Source organism: Peromyscus californicus, unplaced genomic scaffold, assembly GCF_007827085.1.
Source record: "Peromyscus californicus insignis strain IS unplaced genomic scaffold, ASM782708v3 Scaffold_5__1_contigs__length_169319896, whole genome shotgun sequence".
Classification (NCBI taxonomy): domain Eukaryota; kingdom Metazoa; phylum Chordata; class Mammalia; order Rodentia; family Cricetidae; genus Peromyscus; species Peromyscus californicus.
This window is the reverse complement of record NW_026294573.1, coordinates 56,314,546-56,330,846: the sequence shown is the minus strand read 5'-3', so window position 1 is coordinate 56,330,846 and position 16,301 is coordinate 56,314,546.

Below are 16,301 nucleotides of genomic sequence, written 5' to 3'. Positions count from 1 at the left end.
GGATCAGGGAATTTGCTTTGATATTATGTCTCCTAGTGATGACAGAAGTTACAGCCATAAAGTCTCACCAACATGGCTGCCCAACGGTGAGCTAAACAAGGATGACACCATTAGACATGCTAAAGTGGATGGAGGAAACTCTACAAGTCCCCAACCCTACACGAAGGACTACGGGCAACTAAGGAATGCTGACAGAGAGAGGGAGAAGGAGGGAGGGAGGAAGAGAGACAGAGACAGATACAGAGACAGAGGAGAGTATTCCCAGGGAAGAGCACACCAATTGATTGAGCAATATCAAATGGTCAGCTCTGAAAAAATATATATAGGTAACATTATATGGACATATATATGTATATGTGTGTATATGTGTGTATATATACACATATATACATGTACATGTAATAATAATTAGTGAAAAAGAGGCCATAAATTTGAAACTGAGCAGGGAGAGGGCAGATTTGGAGGGAGGAAAGGGAAAAGGGAAATGTTCTCATTAATCTCAAAAATTAAAATTAAATAAAATGATTTGGGACTCCCAACCTTACATTATATTAATTAAAAATAGATTAATGCTTAAATGTAAGAGCTAAAACTACAAAAAATGTAGCAAACCCATCAGCTCACATCTTTATCAAAAACTGGCAGCTATTGATTAAATAAAACACCACAATTACTAGTAACAAAATCAAAACTAGATAACTTAGATTTTGTCAGAGTGAAAATCTGTTTTGATTTAAAGTATATTATCAAGAAAGAGAGACCAGCCGTGTATGGCAGTAGTGCTTTCAACCCAAGCATCTGAGAGGCTGGGATATGGGCTTGTGAGTTGGAGACCAGTTTCACAAGTGAGACCTTGTTAAGAGATGAGGGAGGAGTGTGAGAACAAAACACAGAGAAGGAAAAAAAAAAAACAAAAGTAGAAGAAACATTTATCCATGTATACCTATAATAACGTTTCATATATGTACAATATATAAATAATTTTTATCTCAATAACAAAAAGACAACTCAGTTTAAATATTGAAAAATGATCTGCATACATGATTCTGCAAAAATTGTATGCAAATGAACAATAAAAATCTGAAAATATGCTCAATATCATTAGCCATCATAGAAGTATAAGTAAAAATCACCAGGAGATGACACTCCACATCCTCATGATAGCTGTAATTTAAAAGACAGTAATAAATTTTGGGATCAATATGGAGAAGTTGGAACGCTCACACTGTGGCAGCAGAACATAAAATGGTACAGCCACTGTGGAAATTGATCCGACATTTCCTCAAATGGTTCAAATAGAGTTACTATATGACTCAGCAAATCCTTTACAAGACACTCACCCAAGAGAAATGAAAACACAGGCACTCTTGTATGTGAATATTCTTATACACAAATGTTCTTAGAAGCCTTATTCGTAAAACCTCCAAAGTAGAATTAATGCGAATATCTACCAGCTGGTGCATGGATAAAGACGATGTGATTTAGACAGGCAGGGAGATGAATGCTCACAGTCCTCACACATAAGGGGCTGGAGATGCTCAAACCTGAGAGAAGCCTGGGCTGTATAATGACCCTGGGATTAAACAAACACAAACAGAACAGGAAGTTTGTCCACAAAGTGGAATATTATTTCTAGAAATAAAACAAAATTAAGTGCTGATGTATGCTACAACATGGATGAGCCTCAAAATTATTGAGTGGGAAAAGCCAGTATCAAGGATGACATATCACTTGATTCTATTTCTACGAAGTGCTCATATTAGGCAATTCCAGAACAATAAATAAAGGAGTAATGCTTAGGGGCTAAGAGCTGAAGTTATCATACATGACAGGTGTAAGGTACAAGGTTTATTTTCTTTTTAAGATTACAATATAATTATGACATTTCTCCTACCCCTTTCTTCCTTCCAAGCCCTCCCATATACCCCTCCTCACTCTCCTTCATGTACATGTTTGTGTGTGTATATATATATATAACTGGTACAGGATTTCCTTAGGGGGGATGATATACTTTAAAATTGTGTTGATGCTCATACAACTCTGACTATTCTAAAAAACAATGAACTATACATTTTAAATAGGTAGCTATATGCTGTGAAAATATGTATCCATAAAGCTGTCCTTAAAAATAATGTAACCTAGGTGGGGGATGGGAGAGAGAATAATTGAGTCAGGAGAAAAAAGGAAACAAAATCAGTTGACTAAGAGTGGATCATAATGAGCTGATAATACGGAATGTACTGGTTACATTTCTATCAACTTGACACTAACTAGTCATCTGAGAGGAGGAAACCTCAACTGAGAAAACACCTCCGTAAGATTGAGCTGTAGGCAAGTCTATAGAGCATTTTCTTTATTAGTGATCAATGAGGGAGGGCCCAGCCCACTGCAGGTGTTGTCATCCCTGGGCTGGTGGTCTTGGGTTCTATAAGAAAGCAGGCTGAGCAAGCTACGATGAGCAAACCAGTAAGTAACCCTCTTCCATGGCCTCTACAACAGCTCCTGCCTCCAGGTGCCTTCTGTTTCAATTCCTGTTCCAATGATAGACTACAATGTGGAAGTGTAAGCTGAATAAACCTTTTCCTCCCTAATTTGCTTTTATTGTCATGGTGTTTCATCACAGTAATATAAATCATAACTAAGACATGGTACACAGAGGTTCACTATAGGCATCATTATTTCTCCTTTTGTATATATTTGAAAATTTCTAACATAAATCTAAAGAAAAATAAATAAATTGCCAAGGTACAACAGACTTATCATAAAGAGCACTTCTGTTATAGGTGCATCACAGAGCCAACCATCAAATTTAGAGATTAATGCACATGTTTCTAATTAAGATCTCATATGCCTCAGTTTCTTTTCAGTTCTCCATAGTTCTCTTTGTAGATGTTGGTAACTTTTCTTCACCCTGATCCCAGAGGCAGGCAGGGACAACCAGCCATACACATGAGAATGAGTAATAAGTAGTCCCTGACTCATGCTCTCTTTATCTCTTGATGGCCCTTCAGTCACCCAGTCTTAAGAACTTTCAACATAAAATATTTATCTTCATCCATTTTTCTTACCTATTGAGACTTACCAAGACCAGACCTCGACAAACTCTGCTAAAGTTAAAGAAGCAGCTAGCCATCACCATGTCATTCTTTTTTCCTGCACCCAGTGGCCATCTCTCCTCCATACTTGGCTTTTTCCAAAGATGCCCATAGATAGTCATTCCTGCTTTAAGAGAATAATGGTTCTGCTTGTCCTTAATCAATCTTAATTTTTCTATTTGGATTCTTAACTCTCATGTCAGCTTTTGGATCTCTGTTTTTGTTTTGTTGTTGCTGTTGTTTGTACCATTTCCTATCTTGTAGTCTCTGCTCTGACCTGCAGAACTCCCATCCACCATGTCCTTCCATGTAATCTGCAGTTGGGAGTTTTTGATTCGTCTTACCCAATCATGTTATTTCATTTTCCTTCCCAGAAGATGGCTTGAAATGAGCATGCAATGAAACTCTTGAAAATAATTCACGAGAAGAGATCACTTGGGAAAAGTCATGTCGGGGGACATACAAAAGATATGGAAGAAGAGGCAGAGCCTCTTCTTGCCTGTGGCCCTTCACCTCTGGACACTTGAGAAACAAAATATAAAGGTTGGAATTGCTGCATCTATCCTGTGAGTGTGAAGGGAAGACCCAGAAAATGCAAGGAAGTCCACCCACCTGCTCCATGAAATCAAACCTAGAATGAAGCTTCTCTGAACTGCTACTACAGAAAAGTCTAGTCTTCATTGTGCAATGTAGTTTTACTTTGAATCCGTGCATGAACAGTATTGTTTTAAAGCCCCCCTGACTCTGGTTTAAGAATCAGTCCATTTCTAATTCTGAGTCCTAACTCTGCCACTTCATAGCTTTGTGAACTTGGCAGGGTATTCACCTTTTTTAAGCCCAGTGTTTCTCAAACTAAGCACGTGTCAAAATAACCTAGAGGGCTTGTTAAGCAATGGATTACTGAATACCACCTTAGTGGCTCTTATTCAGTCAATAAGGGAGCAAGCTTTAGAGCCTGCCTCCAGAGCCTGTATTTTTACACAGGAAACTCTGTTGCTCAGAAGACCAGACTAGAGGTGGGTGGGGAGGTGGTGGGAATGGACAAAAATGTCCTGTGCCTTAGTTTCTGTCCATAAAATATACAAGAGAGCACTTTGGGCTTGAGAGGAGTAAACACGTTGCTGGAGATTGAGTGTTCTGCATGATGCTTGGCACAGAAGCCCACTCAGGGACCGCAGCTATTCAGAAGTCCAGGGCTTAGCTTGCCCACATTCTGCATATAGGCACACTTTTGCTGAGTTCTGGGCCCTTGTGGAACAGCTGTTTCCAGACAAAAAGAGGCAAAAGAAACTGCCGATTGGGGATATTTACTAGGTGTCTATGGAAGAACGGCATTTGCTGGGATTATTGAGAAGCATCTGAAATGTTACAAGGTTAGGAAACAGATGAGGAAAACCGCCTTTGCTCATCAGCCCTCCATTAAAGTGGGTTGGATTGTGTCTCTGAATTATCTGAGTGCTTTAAGGAGGAGAGACCTTGAGCAGAGATGGAGGCAGGAAGAAGCCTGGCTGGCTGTAAAAGAGGAAAGGCAATGAAAGATTAGTTATTAAGTAAATGAAGTCCAGGAAGTGATCCAGCATGGTGGGAGTGGTTAATCACTGGGAGGGGGTTGGGGTGGTGGGGGAGTGCTTTTAACCTTGTGAAGCAAAGACAGTCATTTGGCAGCAGCTTTTCAGGGAGGGTAGAGACAAATCATAAGGCTGAAAACAAGGACCTTTCACATTCTCCATGAGTCCATCTTTCCTAAAATGTCCACTGTTTGTCTGGTTTTTTTTGTTGTTGTTGGTTGCTGGTTTTAAATTCTCAACTGCAAAGAAGTGTTTCCATTGCTGTCATTGTCTGTTGCAAATACAGGCATTCATGAATCCCTTTACATACGGCAAACACATCATTTCATTTAATGGTCTATGGTATAGTGTCGATCTTTATATCTTTCACAGATGATGAGACAGGATCAGCACTGTAAAGCAGTTAGGTTCAGAAGTAAGTAGAAGTGATGCTAGCCTGGACTTCAATGATGTGTTTTACTTCCTAAATAGTTTGTATCTCTATTTTTTCCATGTTGTTCTCCCTGGAGATTCAGCTGAGTATTAATGTCCCAGTGTCACAGTTATGGAATTAAAGACAGACACACAGCATGAGTGAATATAACCAGAGGTACAAAGTTAAGAAGTCAGGATTAAGACTTGGTTTCTCTCCACCAATACTTACTGCTATTAGAAATCACTGAAGACTGTCCTTGGAGGTGATTTTGAACATATTTCTCATCCTTGACATTCAACAAGAGACAAAAGAGTTTCTGCTATCATTCTCACCTGTTTCTTATAAACCTCTTTTCTTTTCTCCTTTCTCTTTTTTCTATTTCTCCATTTCCCTTCCCTTTTGTTTCCATGGTAAGTTTGACCTCTGCCAACTGCTCCTTCCTAACACTACCCTGTCCAGTGCTGCTCCAGAGAACATGGGGGTATGGAGTAATACACTATTTCCCTTCAGTGACAGGCTTATTTCATTGAGCATAATGTCATCAAGATTTATCTACCAGCATGTGTCTTAGCTAGAGTTTCTATTGCTGTGAAGAGACACCATGACCGTGTCAACTCTTATAAAGGAAAATATTTAACTGGGGCTGGTTTACAGGTTCAGAGGTTTATTCCATTGTCATCATGGCAGGAAACATGGTGGCATGTAGGCAGACATGGTGCTAGAGAGGTAGCTGAGAGTTCTACATCTGGATCAGCAGGCATCAGGAAAAGAGAGAGACATGGGCCTGGGTTGGGCATCTGAAACCACAAAGTCTACCCCCAGTGACACACTTCCTCCAACAAGGCTATACCCACTCCAACAAGGCCATGCCTCCTAATGCCGTTCCATAAGCATTCAAATATATGTCTATGGGGCCATTCTTATTCAAACCACCATATTCCTACTCTTTGGTCCCCATAGGCTTATACCAATATCATAATGCAGAAATGCATTCAGTCCAACTTCAAAAGTCCCCATAGTCTATCAGTCTCAACCCTGTTTAAAAGTCCAAAGACTCTTCTGAGATTCATGCAATCTTTTAACTTGAATTCTCTATAAAACTAAAGTCAAAAGCAGATCACATACTTCCAACATACAATGGCACAGGGTGTACATTACCATTCCAAAAGAGAGGAAATAATGGACCAAAACAAGAACAAAAAACCAGCTAGGCAGATTCCAGTTTCTGCATCTCCAAGCCTGATGTCAAAGGATTCTTCGTATCTCCAACTCTTTTCAGTTTTATTGATTGCAATACAAGTGCTTCTCTTAGGCTGGTTCCACTCCCTATTAGCAGCTTTCCTTGGCAGGTATCCACAGAGATACTCTGGCATCTCCAATATCTTGGGGTCTCCAAGGCACTCCAGACTTCACGTTCACAGCTTCACTCAATGGCCTCTCTAGGCCTCAATGCAGGGATACCCTTGACATATGCCTGGCCTCAGCTGCTTTCTTTAGTCATGAAGGGAGATTCCATAACCCCTTTCTTGTATCCTTGACTCTAAAGCCAGACCATATGGCCAAAACTGCCAAGTTCTGCTGCTTGCTGGGGCTGGAATTTGTTCAAGTACATCTTGTTCACCAACTTTCTATTTTCGATGGTTTCCTTTACTACCTAAGTTTGGCTGTTCTGGAACTCTCTGTGTAGACCAGGCTGGCCTCAAACTCAGAGATCCACCTCCCTCTGTCTCCCAAGTTTTGGGATTAATAGTATATACCACCACCCTTTAATTCCTTTTCATAAGTCAGAAACTTAGCTGGATGGTGTCTTGCCCTGAAGTCATCATGCCCTTTGTTATATCTAGGATCAGGCTTTTCTTTAAACTTTTTCCTGGTGCTTCCTTTCTTCTCAAACTGTACATTTTATATTTTCCTTGCTCACCTTGCTCCTTTTCCTTACAGAGCTGCACAAGACTGGCCACTAATAACCACAGGACACACACAGTCAATGCTAGTCTGCCTGAAAATCTCCTTTGTCAATGCCATTAATCCAAAACTCTTCAATTTATCCTCATCAGACTTTTTAGACCAGGGCAAAGGCTGCCACATTATTCACCAAAATATCACAAGAACAGTTTGTAGGCTGCATACTAATACTCTTTTCTGAAACCTCTTGAACCAGTTCCAACTGCCCACCAGAGTTCCAACTGCCCTCTGTCTTCCATGCTCCTACTAGGATAGTCCAGTAAGCCCCACTTAAAGTGGTCAACTGCCTTCTTAATCCAAACTCCTAATATCCACATTCCTCCAAACAAAAGCATGGTCAGGTGCATCATAGCAATATCACACTCCTGATACCAACTTTTGTCTTAGTTAGGGTTTCTATTGCTATGAATAGACACCATGACCATGGCAACTCTTATAAAGAAAAACATTTAGTTGGGTCTGGCTTACAGTTCAGAGGTTTACTCCATTATCATTATGGCAAGAAACATGGTGGCATACAGGCAAACAGAAGAGAGAAAGAGACACTGGCCCTGACTTTGGCATTTGAAACCCCAAAGCTCACCTCAGTAACACACTTCCTCCAACAGGCCACATCCACTCCAGCAAGGCCACTCTTCCTAATGCCACCCTCTAAACAGTGAAATATCTGCGTCTATGGGAGCTGTTCTTACTCAAACCACCACAGCATGTGTCAGACATTTTTTCCTTTGGAGACTGAATAATATTATACTTTATAAAACCATATTTTGCATATATAACATATACATATTAGCTGTTGTATATAATGCTGCTGTGCACACCAGAGTCCTACTTTTAATTCTTTGATGTGTATGGCTAGATGTGATACTGCTGATAATTCTGTTTACTTTGAGAAATGGCCAGTCAGACTGTTGTGACAACAGCTACATCATTGCCTTTCTTATGGCACTCTAATATCTTCTAATTTTCACCAAAGTTTATTCTATTTTTTTTATCTGATTGGTTAGTTAGTGGTTTGGGTAGGTTTGTTGGATTGTTGTCTTTAGTAGCCATCCTAACAGGTGGGGAGTGATATCTCATTGAGAGTAGAATTTAGGGATAATGAACATCTTTTTATGTGCTTATTGATCATGCCTTTATCTTATCTAGAAAGAAATCCAGTCAAGTCTTCCGTTCGTTTGTAAATTACATATTTTTTTAATTTCTTTGTTGACTTATAGACGTTCTCTGCATATACTGGCTATCAATTCCTTATAAGACAAATGGTTTAAAAATACTGTTTTTCTCATTCTGTGAGGTCCTTTTTCATTCTGTTTATAGTGTACAACTTATTTGTCTTTTGTTGCCTATACTTTCAATGTCATACCCAAGGAATCATTGCCAAATTCAATGCCATAAACATTTTCTTCTGTGTCATCTTTAAAATTTTTTTATAGTCCCAACTTTTACATTAAGATCAGTAGTCCATTCCAAGTTAACTCTGTGTGTATTTTAAAGTAGGGGTCAATTAAACTTTTCTTCACGTCTACATCCAGTTTCCTCAATGCTGTTTGTTGAAGATCTTGCACTTTCTCCCACTAAGCCATCCTAGCACCTGTGGTGGTTGGAATGGGATGATCCCCACAGTCTCGGACATTTGAGTACAGAGGTCCTTGTGTTTACAGATAAGCTCTAGAAGAGCCAAGTATGTTAAAGATCCAGGGCTATCTCTTCAAAGGAAGTGATATATAACCTGTTTTTCACCCAGAAGACTGAGAATGGATGTGGTAAATAGCCTGGTGACCTTTGCCCTCAGAAGGTCAAGAGCAGATGTGGTTAATAGCCTGATGACCTTTGGCCTATCTGTGTGGCTAAGACAATACCAGATCTTCCCTTATCATGCACTTTTTTCCCCCTCATTCAATCTATAGAAACTACCTTTATGGAAGATGTCACATGTACTTTACAAAGTTTTGAGGTAGCCATGACTTAAGCTTTGTTGTGCACATGGGATTGAGTTAATTACCACCAGGAAAGTTTTTTCACCAAATTGTGCTGTGCTTACACATGACTAAAATAAACTACACAGGGTCAGACTACCAAGTTTGAACCTACATTGCCTTCTGAGTTGTGCTGAACCAAACTGCCTTCTTGCTTCCTGTAGATTATTGCTTTGCTGACCATGGTGGTGGCAAAGACCTCTGCAGTCTCCAGTTGGTAGTGCTGTCTGGGGAGGCTCAGGAGAGAAGACCTTGGAGGAAGTATGTCACTGGAGTCAGGCTTTAAAAGTAAAAAGCCTCACCTACTGCTAGTTTGCTCTCCCTGCTTTGTGTTTGTGGTTTATGATGTGAGCCCTCAGCTTCTGCTCCAGTTGTCATGCCTTCTACCAATTGCCTCCATTCCACCATGATGGATACTAACCTTCTGGAGTCGTAAGCCCAAGCAAATCCTTTCTTCTCTAAGTTGCCTTGGTCATAGTGTCTCTTCACAGTAACAGGAAAGACAGTAACACAGTACCCTCCTCAAAAATCCTTCAGCCACATATACAAGTATAATGTGAGACTTTCCCTGTATCCCACTCATCTGTGTTTGTCTTTACAACTATGCCTCAGTGTTCTGTTTGTGTGCTCATTTATGTTTGTTTTCAGAACTGGAGATTGAATTCAGGGCCTTTGTGTGCCAGGAAAGTGCTCTGTTACTGAAGCCATCTCATTATTTTTACTGACTCACCTACATATATGAGTTTGATCACTACTTGGCAGAAATGTTGTCAAGACCTTGTGACTTCATTGTTTTGATCACAATCACTTTCCTCCAACTTTTAAGTCAGGAGTTGAGATGTCAAATTTCACTGTCTTCAAGTTTTTGTTGTTGAGTTGAGGGTCTTACTATATATATCTGGCTGTCTATGTAGACCAGGCTGACCTGAACTCACAGAGATCTACCTGTTTCTGCCTCCTGAGTACTGAGATTAAGAGAAGGTGTGTACAACCATCCCTAGTTCAGTGAAACTAATTTTTATGTATTAATTTTGTGCTGGGTAACTTTGTTAACTCATTGGTTCTAACAGTTTAGGGATAGAGTCATTTTCTGCATATAAAACAATGTCATCTGCAAACAGATAAAATTTTACTTCATATTTTCCAATTTTTTTGTTTCATTTTTTTCTGAAGACTTTGGCTAAGAATTCCACCACCATTTTTAATAGAAACCGTAAAAGCAGCTGTAGGCAGAGTTTCCTGTTCCACCAGCCACTCCTCAAAATAACCACAGAGAGATTTAATATTAATTATAAACACTCAGGCCATAGCTTAGGTTTGTATTTAGCTAGCTCTTATTACATAAAGTAACCCATTTCTATTACTCTTTGCACTGCCCTGAAGCTCATTTACCTCATTTACCTACATACTTCCCATACTGCTTACTCTGGGTCTCATGGTGTCTCTTCTTGAATCGCAAGACTCTGCCCCTCTTCTTCCCTACATTCTCTCTGCCCCCAAAATCCTGCCTAGCCATGGTTCAATCTGATTTTTATTAACATTGACAGCAAGACATCTTCACAGTGTACAAAAGGATTATTCCACAACAAGCAGCATTCTTGTCTTGCCTTTTATCCTAGAGGGAAAGTTTTCAGTCTCTCCACAGCACAAGGTCAGCTGTGAGTTTTTAATATATAACCTTCACTATATTGCACTGGCTTCCTTCTAGTTCTAGCCTATTCAGTATGGATTTTCACTTTTTAAAAATAATATATTGACTGCTAAGTGTAGAATGATTTGGATTAAAATGAACTAATAGCAAGGAGGTCTATTTGGAAACCATTGTAATATCTTAAGTGAAAGACATAGCCCTGAATTTGGGTAGTATCCATAAGAATAGAGAGGATGAAATAGTAAGAATTTTTAGGAAGAACCAATAGATTTTAGGAATGTTGCCAGAGTTTATAGGATCAGAGTCTGCGCACTGAAAGCCCTAACAAGCAAGGCTTACCTGCCTGTCCTCAATAAAGAGGTTTCATTAAACACGTTTTTGGAGAAAAAGGAGATTTATTCAATGTATCCACATTGGCAAGATCCATTAACCCCCAAGTCATCTTTAGGATCCAACATGAGGTTTAGGTTTAAATAGAAAGCAAGGGGTGTATTTGTGTTTATTAATGTAGTCAAGGCTAGTCCCAGACCCACCTTTGTCTTAACTTCATCTATCCTTCAAGGTCATTTGACAAGTTATTCATTTTTCTCCAGGAGACAGTCCACATCCTGGATACCCAAAGGCTTTTTTTTTTCTCCTACCACAAGATTCCTGGGGGAAATTCCAGTTTCTTGGAGTTCATTATTTGAATAGTCTCATAATCAAAGAGAGGGACACAAGTGACTCCAGAACAGCAGTTCTCCACCTGTAGGTCATGACCCTTTGGGGTGTTGAACAACCCTTTCACAGGGGTGGCTTAAGACCATTGTAAAACACAGATATTTCTACTATGATTTATAAGAGTAGCAAAATTATAGTTATAAAGTAGCAACAGAAATAATTCTATGGTTGGGAATCACCACAATATGAGGAACTATACTATGGAATAATCCTTTTGTACACTGTGAATACGTATTGTTCTCATTGGTTTAATAAAGGGCTAACTGGCCAAAAGCTAGGCAGGAAGAGGTTAGGCAGTTGAGCCAGACTGAGAACACACCGGGATGAAGAAGAGCAGAGTCACCAGCCAGACACAGAGGAAGCAGGATGTGTAGAAAATGAGGTAACAAGCCATGAGCCACATGGGAAAATGTAAATTAATAAATATGGGTTAGTTTAAGTTGTAAGAACTAGTTAGTAACAAGCCCAAGCTATTAATTGAGCATTTATAATTAATATTAAGTCTCTGTGTGGTTATTTGGGAGCTGGCTGGTAGGACAGAGCTGACTGGTGGGACACAGAGAACTTTAGCCTACAGAACTATATTAAAGGGTCATAGCATTGGGAAGGTTGAGAACCACTGCTTTAGAATATCTTTACTCCTGTCGGGATGGTAGGCACAGTGACACGATGAATCTTCCAGAAAGGGAAAGGCTGGGAACGCTTCCAGGCTTCAGACATAGGAAAACAGAGGGAAGGAATCCTGGAAGGAGATAGTTTTATGAGAAATGCTAATGGATTTGTTGAGAATGAGACACTGGGGAACAAGTAATTAAAAGAACCACAAGCTTGAAGAGAAAGGCCTTATAATATTTCTTTCTACCCAAGTGGCTGAGCCAAAGCAAATGCACAGGTGAGTGAAGCAGAGTTAATCAGTAGTGAACATCTGGAGAGGGTAGCCAGGTAAGAATCACAGTGAACGGAGCCTGGTGCTGTTTCTGAAGGCAACACTGGACCTTCTCAGAGTGGTTGGTCAGTCAAATAAGACTTTTAGCTGGTGTCCTGATTCTCTCAACTCCTTTGTTCTCCCTTATAAACCTGTGCAATTGGTTCATAATCTCAGTGCGGTTTCAGAGTTTGTTAGGTCAGTGGGTAGGTAATTGGAGACAGGAAAAGCCTCCTCTTGTAGAATGGCTGACATCATTCCACAGAGCAGATGTGGTTCCAGCTGTAGCTGATTCTACTCTTTGCTCTTGTTCCTAAGCAGCTTGCTTAGTGCAGTGACCTCCAGGAGTTAATGTCTAGGAGCCTGGGGCCCCCTAATATAGAAGAGCCAAGAGATCCCAAAGCCAAGACCAGTAGGCCTGGCTCCTGTTTCTGGGCCTGGGAGCAGAGCCTTTCAACACATTGATGACCTGCTGAAGGCTTGGCTTCTCATGCGTGGGACATTTGGGAATAAAATGCTGTTTTTGTTGTTTTTACTACATAAATAACAGAATCTGACTTTTTATCCCTGTAGAGCTTTCCAGGCAGGCCGACTAAGAAGACCCCCAACAGACTGAATTTCAGAAGCTACTCCTTGCATGAGTCTACAACTCCAGGAGCATTGTGCCTGAGCATGCAGAGGTCAGCATCTCAGTTGCTGTTTTTCCTGTGAATAGCAGCAGGCCAGTTAGGATAGGGCATCGTATTAAGTAGTATGGGTTGTCGGGGTTATTTGTTTGCCTGGCCTTATTAAATAAATTTAGCAAGCTTGTGATCCTGCCCTTTTCTTGCTTGTATAGATCAGGTAAAAGATTATAGGAAGCTCATTCCAATGCCACAAATAATTGGCTCCATTCAGCAACTAGCAAGAACACATTCTAATCCATCAAAGCCTGACTCAGTTGTCACAGTTTTGTATCCAAACCTCTGCCTATCTCATGTCTTTGCGTCTTTGAAATGTTTACTTCTGTTATACATCTGATGGGATCACACTTTGGGCTTCTCAAAGGCAAAAGTGGGTGGGATTCTGATTTTTACCTGGCTTATGGCCAAAGAGTTTCCTCATCCATACTTTGTGATTGAATGTATTATTTTATAGCCTAATTGTTTCATTAGTACAATGTTCTTCCCCTCAAACTACTCCTAGATAATATTTCTTATAGACTTTGTATTCATTTCCTAGGACTTCCAAACAATGTACCACAAACTAAATTTTAAACAATAGGAAGTTGTTGTCTACAGTGCTGAAGGCAGCAAGTCTGAGATCAAAATCCATACAGTTGAAGGCTGTGAGGGAGAGCCAGTTCCAGGCCCTCTCCTAGTTTCTGGTGGCTTCACAGGTGCTTGGCATCCTGAGGCTTATAGATGCTGTGCTCTTCATCTCTGTCTTCTGCTGTGGGATGTCTTTCTGCATGCTGTGAATATGTGTTGCTCTGATTGGCGTACGGCAAGGCAGCTTAGAGGCAGATGGGAAATCCAAGCACATACATGGAGAGAAGAAAGGAGAGGAGAGAGAGATGCCAACCGCCGCTGAAGGAGCAGCAAGATGCCAGCAGGCCGGTAATGCCACGGCCACACGGCAAGCTTATAGATTAGTAGAAATGGGTTAAGTTATAAGAGCTAGATAGCAAGAACCCTGCCATAGGCCATACAATTGGTAATTAATATTAAGCCTCTGAATGATTATTTTATAAGTGATTGAGGGACCACGGGGATGGGCAGGACCTGAAAAAATTTATGGTTCTAGTCTTCATGCTTATGTGGTGATGCCCTTCTGTGTATACTGAAAGTTTCTCTTTTACTAAGGCCATCAGTCTATTGGATCTGGGACCCATTCTAATCCAGTATGTTCTCATTAATGCATTGCATCTTCACTGACCTTATATCCTAACAATGTGAATTTGGAGATATCTGGGGTTAGGCTTCCAATCATGAATTTGAAGAGGACATGAGTCCTTGCATGACAGCTGTTTTATATTTATTAATTTTTTTGTGGTCTTCATCTCACAAGTTTTTTTGAGACCAGAGATAATACTCTGCTCTGTCTACACGCATATTTTAGAAATGGCTCTGCTTTACAAGAAAGAGTCAATCCTACTTCCTGAGCTCAAATCTCTCATCTACAACCTAGAAAGCTGGAGTAAATAACTTATAATAAATAAATAACCTCCCAGCTCTGAGATCCTTGGAAATTCCTGGGAACCAATACCCTCTACGCTTGCTCTTGTCCAGGATCTCTCTAGCCTCTAATCAACAGCAGGCCTGGCAATCAGGCAGTTTTTCTGTCCCCCCTTGCTAATATCAGATCCTTTACTTTGGGGGTTCTCGTTGCCCAACATTTCACAAGTTAATTAAGGAAATTACATTCATTGTCATTGTCACTGATGTTTGTGTTACCCTTCTATCCTTGTGACAGAACACCTGAGGTAAGGAGCTTGTAATAAGGGAAGATTTATTTTGGCTCACAGGTGGGCTCAATCCAGGGCCCGTTTGCTCTAGGCTGTGGCAAGGCCTAACATCAAGGCTGGGAACATTTGCTGGAGTGAAGCTGCTTACCTCATGGTGACCAGAAAGCAAAAAGAGCAAGAACCAGACTGAGATCCCAATATCCCTTTGAAAGGCACAACCTGATTTCCTAACTTCCACTAACTGTGTGCACCCTTTAAAGGTCCCACCATTTCTTTCCCAATCATGACCAAGCTTTAATGCATGAGCTTTTGAGAGACAGATACGATTAAATCATAACAAGGATAGTTCTCATCTATTATTCAGTGATTTGAATAGCCTTATATAGTATTTCACTCCACTTTATTTATTTATTTTTGCTATGTCAAAGTGCACTCATTTAGTTTTGAATGACATCGAGGAGGAAATTACCTAAACATACTGATATCTGACCATATAGGCATGTCAAAATGATGTTCCAGCCTTCTCAGGCTCTGTTGTATTAAAGAACTAGTAGGTTAAATATTATGTGGTCCATACGCATTTTGTTCATCCCTTTCATCCTCCTCCTTCTTTTACATATTTTCCTCTAGGCACATTGTTTCTGTGTGTCTCTGAGTGACATTATTAATATCCACTTCCTACCTTCATTCTTCTATCTTTTCATTCTCTGCTCTTGCCCTGGCATGGTCTTTCCTTATCTCCTGCTCATCTGCCAAGCCCCAGATAAAGTTCACACACACGTACACACACACACACACACACACACACACACACACACACACACACACACACACAGAGCCTTTTCTTACCTCCCCAAACCAAAGAGCTCACTCTATCCTTGAAACTGTAATTATACTGAATCTGCACTTACATGCTGTAGGATGGTCTGTATGTCAAGTGTGTTGCTGATTGGTCAATAAATAAATCACTGATTGGCCAGTGGCCAGGCAGGAAGTATAGGCAGGACAAGGAGGAGAATAAAGCTGGGAAGTGGAAGGCTGAGTCAGAGAGACACTGCCAGCCACCACGATGAGAAACAGCATGTGAAGATGCCGGTAAGCCATGAGCCATGTGGCAAGGTATAGATTAATGGAAATGGATTAATTTAAGCTGTAAGAACAGTTAGCAAGAAGCCTGCCACGGCCATACAGTTTGTAATCAATATAAGTCTCTGTGTTTACTTGGTCGGGTCTGAGCGGCTGTGGGACTGGCAGGTGAGAGAGATTTGTCCTGACTGTGGACCAAGCAGGAAAAATGTAGCTACACTTACATCAGTAATTTTATCTCTAATCTGCACCAGAGCAATGAGCTTCATCTCTTTTCAGCTCCAGTTCTACATCAGTTAAACTCTCAAGTTTCAGCTTACTCACCGCAAAGGCGAATGATCCAGAGCAGTTATGAACTTCGGTGTTATATAAGCCCAATAAGGGACTGTCTCATAGAGTTGCTTAGCCTGTCCCCTACCCATTATGCTTTTCACAAGGGATTAATTCACAC